Raw genomic sequence first — 9,727 nt, forward strand, 5'->3', positions numbered from 1 at the left:
GATTACATTGAGGTAAATTATATTTCAAAATCTTCTATGCATTTCATTTTCAGGTGCACTGCTCTCCTTCTCAGTAGCCTTGCTTGCTACTATGCTTCTTTGTTTTGTATGTTGTGTTCAGAAGCATTTCATTGGCCTGAGAAATTATGTATCAGTGTACTGTAAAGAAAAGAACTGCGTAATGCTAGACAGTAAGGGTCATATTTTCAATTACCGGCGCATCCCTGCAAAGTAGCAGGGATGCGGCAGTAATTGTGTGCCATGCCACCACCACCCATTGGCCCAAAACGTCACAGAAGCCTTACGCATCTGTGCCGTAAAGGCAGCGCATTGCTGGAGTTGCGTGCCAACGATGGCGCAGCTCCAGCAATGCTCTGGGGTACCCTATCTCCCCAATGCTGCATCAAGCCGTACGTCGGCTTCAAGCGCGCAGGGTTTGAGTCATGCATCATTGTCATAAAAATGACTGATTGACATCTTGTAGATTTCCCTCAGCCACTTTTAGGATTCGTTCCTGCGCAGGTACGCCCTCCCTTGCGCCGGAACGCCCCCTGATGGCGCAGGGCTTTACAACGTGATGCATCGCCCATATGCCCATATGTGTTTTTTTTTTTAATATATACGCCGCACCAACACCATGGCGAGTCTTTTGTTCTGCCGCTGCGTCAGAAAAGGCACGCAACAATGGAGGAAAATCAGCCGCAACTTCCGCAAGGGACTTATAAATCAGCCCCAACAGACTGAAGTCCAGTGTCCTTCCTTTAGACAGTCACATGGCTATCAGAAGAAATAGTGGCGGTGGTGGCGGGTGGATTGATAGTTTGAGTATTCACTGATCTGCAAGCAGGATGGACTTTGTCTGTCACGTGTTGTGCACTACTGCCTGCAGTGCCAGGCCTAGGCAAACCTCTTTAGTAGTCTGTTTATTGAGTTACATAGGAACTTTCTAAGTCAACGTTCCGCAAATCAGGCAATACGAATAACGTAGTATACCACATGAGATAGATCCCGTGGAATAGTTGTCTATCTATTTGCTATTTTTCCAAAATATGTTGTTATTGTTCTTTTGAAATGTTTGATTTGGTTGAAAAATCTCATCCATGTTTTATGGTTTTTCTTTCTTTCATGTTGTACATCAGCTCCCCCCAAGGGCAAGAGGACACAGGAGGAGGGTGCTGAGGATGCAGGCCAGGATCGGGCAGGCGAGGGCTCCTTTGCTGGCCCCAGTAAGTTTACATTTTACTAAACAGTACCTATTTTTTCCTAGCGTTCCTCATTCGATTTTTTCTAAATCGTCTTTGATCTTCTTGTAGACTGGATATAAATTCTTATCCTGCCTCGAATATGATGACTCCCTGTGGTATTACTAGACTATTCTTATTAGTCTGTCTGTGTAGCTAACTAAGATTGGACATTTGGCAATTCCATTGGACTCCCATTATATTCAGCAATACCTCTATGCACTGTCTCCTTACTGACTAGATAGTGTGGCAGAGTCATTCAGCTCCCGAAGTCACCGATTATAGATCCCCAATGATCTCTAGATTATCGTACGCAGGACAAGAGAGTAGTACGGAGTCACAGCACAGTCAAGAAGTGTCAGAGGCACTCATGCTTGCAAAAATTCCAAAACCTTTAGCTCATCCACTCTAGTCTAGAGGAACAAAAACCACAGAGTCTATTTAAGTGTAAAAGCTTTATTAAAAGTAAACACATTTATTGAAATCTACTTTGTCATAAAACTATTTAACTGTAAACGGAAAAGTGGTTAGTGATGACGATTAATTGGACACATTTCTTGTGGTCGAGCCGAACTCTCACCTACTTTGAACTTGATCCTGGTCGTGTTCTTAGGACTCAGGAGTCAAGCTTCTGTCTGTTAGGAGAAAAAGTGGTGCGTGTTAAAAATCAAAAGCAAGCATTCATCAGTTGTGCATAAAAGTGCAGCAAGACAACAGCCTTCCCTGGAAAATGGGACATTTTTACTATGGAGTAGACAGTCACAAATTATTACATTGTATTCTGTTTTTTTAACATTTCTCCTAGACCAAATATTATATAGTAGTGAGTGGTGTATTCTAACTTTCTTAAATGTACTTTGTAGGTGTAACATCTGGTGACGGGGCCAGCGCGGAGGTGGCTGATGTGTTGGACTTGGACTCGGAGGCCTCTGGGGAGGATGCGGCGGTAGAAGAGCTGGTGGCCGTTCCTGTGGGGGATCAAACGGTGGTGGCGGAAACAGGTAAGCTATATATTCCTTACTTATTGAGATTGAAGACTGCATAGTGTGCTTTCTGCACGGGTGTATTACAATTACAAATCAACCAGGTAGTAGCCTCCTCGAAATGTACTTCGACTTAGCTGTGAAGTTTTTGGTGAGAAGAATCCCAATAAGTTCTTAGACGAACGTGATGGATGGGATGAACGAAAAGCGAAAGAAGGGTGTAAGTAAGTGGGACGCGAACTTGTATGATGGCTGGCAAAGAAGAACGATATGTGTTTGCTTGGACCCAGAGGTGGCTGGGAAGGAAAGAATATGGTATGGTGCATGGCTGGGTCAATGATGAAGCAAGGATGGGTGGAAGGACAGCAGCCTGGGTGGGTGAAACAGAAACTGTATGTGTGCGTATACTTTGAATGAATGGATGCCTGGAGCATGGTATTCTCTGACTCTTACATAGCAAATGTGTATCTAGAGAGAGTAGATGGTCGCCAGGTGAAGTAAGTGTTACCTTGAAGAGCATGTACCACCGCACCCGCACGTCCGTCCCAGTGCAGGGAAGGCAAGGAAAAGAAATTGTAAATGTGTCCAATACTTCCATGAATAGTAGCAGTACTTTGTATTGCGTTTGCATTCACAGCATATATCTGGTTATTACGGTGGACACTCCGTACCTCTCTTAATAACTTTAGTTTACTTGTAGTACGTCATTCATGTGTGGGTGTATCACTGTGTTCACTCAATATTAAGCAAAGCACCTAAAGTCATCTCATCTGTCATTAAATACGTCCCATGTGAAGTGATAGATAATCAAATTAGTTAGCTTCTTCAGTTTCCTTTTCTAGTACTCATTTGCACTGTAGGGTGAAAGGTAAATTAATTAAGCAGTAGCCCTTGTAACAGAGTATTCTCAGTGCCACCCGTAATAGAAAAGTAATAGCTTCACCACCTGCATGTACTGGACCGGTACAGTAACGCAAGTCTGTCTCCATCATCATGGTGTGCAACTTTTTTTCTCGGGTGCAACTTCACTGTGCTGTGTCCATGTCATTCTGCCGGCTTGCATAAGATAACGTACCCATTTCCCTAAACAAGAGAGAAGAAGAAGAATAAGACTGGTGTACTGTCATAGTCGACTGTAATGGAAGTCCATAGTGGTCGTAGAATTAGTTCATTAAACTACCACTACTGTTAGAGCAAGGATGCAGAAGTGGGAGGGTTACATAGATACTGTCCTCAATAGTTATGTACTGTGCTTTCAATTTGCTACTTGTACTCTGTGACCCAACTTTCGGCTCAATCACTTTGTGTTATTAATAAGGAGCATTGGTTACAGACTATGTCTTTCTTTCTTCATATAGTTGCTCCTTCTTCCAAATCAACAACAAGGAGGGAGCAGGCTAGATTGGCCCGGCAACGGAGGCTGGAGGCCACAGTCGCCGAGTATCGGCGGCTGGTGGCCCTGGAGGAGGAGGAGGACACGCAGTCGAGCGGGGCAACATCTTCGACTGCATCCTCCTCCGTGACTAAACCAGCGGGACCGAGCCGGGCTAAGAAAGCCGACCGCCACCGCCAAGCACCGGAAACACCAGCTGCCCCCCACAGGAGCTGCAAGGAACGCCAACTACGAGTCCGCATGTCCAACCTGGAGCAGGAGGTCCTGAGGTATAAGACCTTGGTTAAGGGCCTCCGCTCCGAGCTTGCCACCCTCCGCAAGGAGTATGATGCCCATGCCGCATCATGCACCAGCACCAGCACCCTCCAGTAGTGGAGTGTCCCTTGCCCTTTTTTTATAGACTTTTGGGGGGTGGGATTTGGGAGTTGGGATCGTTTTGGGACGTTTCAGAGACAATCGTTGGGGTTAGGGTGGGTGAGGGAGATTATTTTGTTAGGGATAAATAAATATATTTTTCAACTACTTTATCTGACCATACCTGTTTTTTACTGCTTTTCAGTCTGGTGGGTGGGGGGCGGGGGTGTAACAGTAACTTTGTTTTCCTGAACAGTCGTAGGACTTTAGTAGTACAACCGTCAAACTCTTGTCTACTCCGAAATAATACTCCATTATACTACCTCCCACCAAACGCTTATCTTACCTGTAATTTGTGTTAGAAATTAGGGCTAGGCCCAGGGCTGGCTCCAGGTGAAATGGGGATTAACGTTGTCATTCCTGGGCGGGTGACATTTCCTCATTGCGGTGTTACTAGTGGTGTGACACAGTGGCAGTTGCATGCCTATGGAAAAAAAGAAAACGAAACCTTGTTTGTACTCCTTACTGTAGCATTACAACGGTTACGGTACGATCGAGAAAATAGCAGGTGACAGTACACTAGAACAGTGCCATAATGTAGCCTAACAAATGGTAAAGTATTGCAAGTATAACTAGTACTTGCGTTGAATTTATTTGACATTGGCTACTACTACTAGAAGATATAGTACTGAAGCTGAGTAAGTCTAGAAGATATCCTCGTATTCCTTCACCAGCCTGTTGCTGCTATCACCTTATCCTCCCCAGCAAGTGTGTGGAATTATTGATGTCATTTTAGTCAGACATCAAGCAAAACAACACAGCCCGGGGGAAGAGGGTTAGGGTTTGTAAAATGGATGGGAATGGGGGTTTCTTTTTGGGTAGGTTTTGTTGAGAGAAGAAAAAAAAAGCAGAGCATGGACAAACAATAATTGAAGATACAGAGTTTACAGACAATCTTTGGTTACAAAGTAAAGGTAAGCACATGCAGTCACACTCATAGAATAAAAGACAACAATGGATACTGTATCTGTATTGCGTATGTTGTTGGAGTTGTCCTGTTGAAATTGGTAAGTAAGTTGCATGCAGCAAACAATTCCTCTTATTGGCGGCACTCCTCCATTCCAGCTGACGCTTCGTCCATCAATGTGGTGGTGACCACTGACAGAAGAGACACCCTGTCCACTGCCTGCCTGGCGGATGTTGACTGAAACCCGGCCTGTAATTATTGAACGGAAAACAGGAAGTGCTATTACAATACCACTGATAAATAAATAAAAGGTATGTACGCTGTGTGGTTCAAAAAGTCACACTTTGATGATGCCTAGCAGAAAAATGGTTACAAAACGTACTTTGAAAGTAACAGTAGACCCAAATACAGACCGTGGATTGTATTCAAACCACTTGCCTGCAAGCAAAAGTATCCATAGCCAGCATCGCTCCAACAGTGCTCTACAACAACAGAACCGCGTTGCAATAGAACCCCCCTAAACACATGCAATCCTGCTGCTAGGGCTAACCCTAACGAACCCTAACTTACAAAGTGCCAAAACTGGTGTTTCCTTATGGATTTTGTCCAACTAACTTCTAGCCGGTATTAGACCTTCCCAGGAATGCCCCAGGCAAGACCCGCCAACCCACCCGCAAAAAAACACCCGACACAACACCACCAAACAGCGAAAAAGCTAAATCTCATACTTACAATGTCTCTCGGCCTTCGGTCCAAACGCGGCGCTGTGCAGCTAGGTCGTCATCATCATCATCAATCATCATAACTCCTGTTTTCCACCACGGATTTCCTGAAAAGCAAATGCAATCAAGATTAGACTGTCGCAGCAGTGCTTCGACAGAGACCCCGGCCGCAACCCACCCACGAACAGCAGGAAGCCCCCCAAAACGCTACATTGAGCAAGATGTCTGAAGAAATGGCAAAAAAAAGGCTGTTCCTTATGGATTTTGTCCAAAACACTTGTATCCGGTATTAGACCTTCCCAGGAAAGCCCCAGGCAAGACCCGCCGGCGCCAACCCACCCGCAAAAAAACACGCGACACAACACCACCAAACAGCGAAAAAGCTAAATCTCATACTTACAATGTCTCTCGGCCTTCGGTCCAAACGCGGCGCTGTGCAGCTAGGTCGTCATCATCATCAATCATCATAACTCCTGTTTTCCACCACGGATTTCCTGAAAAGCAAATGCAATCAAGATTAGACTGTCGCAGCAGTGCTTCGACAGAGACCCCGGCCGCAACCCACCCACGAACAGCAGGAAGCCCCCCAAAAGCTACATTGAGCAAGATGTCTGAAGAAATGGCAAAAAAAAGGCTGTTCCTTATGGATTTTGTCCAAAATACTTGTATCCGGTATTAGACCTTCCCAGGAATGCCCCAGGCAAGACCCGCCGGCGCCAACCCACCCGCAAAAAAACACCCGACAACACCCCCAAACAGCGAAAAAGCTAAATCTCATACTTACAATATCTCTCGGCCTTCGGTCCAAAGTAACGCGCTGTGCAGCTAGGTCATCATCAATCATCATAACTCCTGTTTTCCACCACGGATTTCCTGAAAAGCAAATGCAATCAAGATTAGACTGTCGCAGCAGTGCTTCGACAGACACCAAAAATTACACACAAACCCCCGGAACCCCGCCAAAGAGCACCTCAAAGGCAAGCAAGTCAGCAAAAACGGCAAGAAATTTTCACCTCATATTTGGTCCAAAACACTTTTGTCCATTATTAGAGCTTCACAGCAATGGGCCCAAAACCGTCAACTCACCCGCAAAGAAGTACAACACCCCCACAAGTGCTGAGTCTTTCTTCATTGTGCGTAATCCAGCACTCTGCTTGGAGGGAAATCGCAGTCTGGAGGAGGAGGATAGAGGAGCATGTTCTTCAGAACTTGTGAACCTGAGGAATGTAGACTGCGGCACCTTCAAATCAATAAGCAAACAAGTGAAGACAGTTCTGATGATGGTCTTCTTTTTGGGATTAGGTGATTAAAGTTTGAATTAAATTAACTGTGCAAAACAAAGAAAGAGAGACACAAAGCACACAGGAATAAAAGTGAATAAGGACGAAAAAGAAAGTTCTTGATTGATTGTCTCATTTTCAGGGCTCGGTGTCAGGGAATAAGAACAAGATTTCGTCATCATACTCTGCGAATTCAGGCTGGATGAGGTCAGTGGCACCGAACAGAGAAAAAATCCCCTCATCTACGTTGCTGTCCTCATCGTCTTCATGTGGCGTGCTTTCTCGCACTTTGTAATCTGGTGGTATGAGGTGCTGATTCATCTTGATCATTGTCAGCCGCTCCACATTTTTGGGCGATAGGCGGCTCCGTTTGGCAGTTACAATGCCACCAGCAGCACTGAAAACACGTTCAGAAGACACACTTGCGAGTGGGCAAGACAAATAGTTTATAGCCAGGTTGTAGAGCTGTGGCCACAATTGTTTTTTGCCATGCCAATACTGCAATGGCTCCTCATTAAGAAAGACCACTGTTGAGTCATTCAGATAGTCCTGCACCATCGACTCAAGGTCATCAACTGTTCCTCCACTTTGCTTACTTTTTGCTGTGCCTGTGACATTTTTTAGAGAACCATACCCCATCAAACTTAGCCAATCCTCCTCCCCAGCCACTGTTAGTGTTGTCATTGTGTGTGGTGCAGATGATCCAGTTGCCGGTGTCTTTAACGGCTGAGAGGTCACTTGTGCCCCAGCTACAGGTGCAGAAGTGGATTCTTGTGACTGCGGATGGCCTGCTGATGCTGATGCTGATGTACTGGCTTCTCCTTCAATAACCTGCCGTTCTTTTTCAAACCTCTTGGCTGACCAGGCTAACCAATGTTTGTACTTTTGAACATCTGCATCAGCGAAAGGAAAGAATGCGTTGTCTGCCAGCGCCTTTTTGTAGCGTGGATCCAGAATAGTAGCACAAATGTAATGCTGATCTGAGTTGATGTTTTTAAGACGTTCATCACCACGTAGGCGATGTAATAATTTCTCAGACAAAATGAAATGGTTTTTTTTTTTTTCATCTTTTTCAAACTCAGAAGAAACCGCCATCAGTTGGTGCTCCAGTATGCACAACAATGGGATAGCTTTTCCCAAATTACAGTCCTCCTGGCTGACTGCACGCGTGAAGAACTCAAAAGGACGAAGCATGTCTGTCAGGCTTTTAACTATGGCCCATTGCGCCTTACTCATCCGCAGGTCCTCCTTCTGAGATGTAGCCTCTGTCAAGAAATAGTGATCGAGTACCGTATACTGCTCATGCAGACGCTCAAGCATGTAGAAGGTTGAGTTCCAACGTGTTGCCACCTCCTGGATGAGTGCTTTCACTGGCATTCCACGTTGAAGTAGCAGTCTCCGCAGATGCTTCCGGGCCTTAAAAGAATGGCTGAAATGGTTGCACATTTTGCGGCAGGTGGCCATTACCTCGAACGCTGGACTCTCTTTATCACTCAAGAATTTTTGAACTACCAGGTTGATACAGTGCGCCAAACACGGCACTCTAACATGGTGACCCTGTGACATGGCCTTAACTACATTGGCGCCATTATCCGTGGAAACATAACCAATCTTGCGTTTTAGGGGGGATAGCATTGACAACACCTTTTTGTCAAACTCTTCCAAAAGGTTTTCTGCTGTGTGACTTTTCTCCAAGGCAAACATGGCTAGTGTTGCATGTTTCCGAGCAGCTTTGAAAACTTGGTCCGGGTCAACACCTGCGTTTAGCTTTGCTATAACACCTGAAAAAGAGACCCAGTGTGCAGTGATGCACATGTAATCATCGCCTGGGCCACTGGTCCACATGTCTGTTGTCAGATGTATTGTGTGAACAGCACTCTTCTGCAAAGCTGCCCCAATCGCCTGCAGCACATCTTCATGTAGTGCTGGAACCGCAACTCTGGCAAAATAGAACCGGCTCGGAACCTTCCATTTAGGGCAGAGCGTTGCAACTAATTCAAGAAAACCTACCGCTTCTACAAAAGAAAAAGGTAGAAGGTCCACAGCTAGCATTTTAGCCAGCTTAGTGTTATACAGACGCGTCAGTGGGTGGTTGCGTTCATATGGCACGTCTGAAGTAAGCATTGTTCTAATGTTGGCCTGGACCAAGCATTTACGGGCTGATAATGACTTCGTTGACCCAATTTTGCTCGCTGGTGAACTTTTGTGCGTTGGTGTCTCACTCGCTCCAACACTCTTAGTGTGCCTCACATTGGGTGTGCTGCTGAGAGGGGTACTGGGTGTAAGGGAAGTGTTTGACACGTCTTCTTCCTGCTCGTCAACATCAGATGAAACATCAACGTTTCCTTGATTTTGGCCTTTCTTGATCGCAGCTAGGTGCGCAAACCATTGGACACCGTGCTTTCTGTCAAGATGACCACTCTGGCCGCCGGTACCATAGTTGCTACCTGGCTTACCACGACTAACTGCAAGCTTACAAAGGGTACAAATGGCAAACCTTGGATTTTTGGGACAAACAGTAAAGAAGTCCCAAACTGGGGACTTGAAGTGTCTGTGGGACCTGGAGGAGGCGGCGATACTGGTGGTGGTGGTGGTCATGAAGCTAATGCCAGATGAAGTGGAGGATCTGGATTGGCCAACTTTTGTACGTTTTCCACTTTCACCGCCACTAATTAAGGTCGAGGTTGACGCAGGTCTCTTCTTGCCAGAAAGAAATATGGAAGCGGGACGAGTTGGTGTACTACTTAACTCCAATGATTGTGGTGTTTCCACTGCCTCCTCATCGAC

At 45.6% G+C, this 9,727-nt stretch overlaps 1 long non-coding RNA gene across 1 annotated transcript; it reads right to left on the reverse strand.

Moving 5' to 3' along the window:
* Nucleotides 1-1,778: 1,778 nt before the first annotated feature.
* On the reverse strand, nucleotides 1,779-4,435 carry LOC144783015 (uncharacterized). The gene is made up of 3 exons (XR_013601361.1): nucleotides 4,318-4,435; nucleotides 3,171-3,307; nucleotides 1,779-1,876 (listed from the first exon to the last, which is right to left on the reverse strand). It is a non-coding gene; the product is annotated as an uncharacterized LOC144783015 (long non-coding RNA).
* Nucleotides 4,436-9,727: the final 5,292 nt, after the last annotated feature.

Source organism: Lissotriton helveticus, chromosome 9 (assembly GCF_964261635.1).
Source record: "Lissotriton helveticus chromosome 9, aLisHel1.1, whole genome shotgun sequence".
Classification (NCBI taxonomy): Eukaryota; Metazoa; Chordata; class Amphibia; order Caudata; family Salamandridae; genus Lissotriton; species Lissotriton helveticus.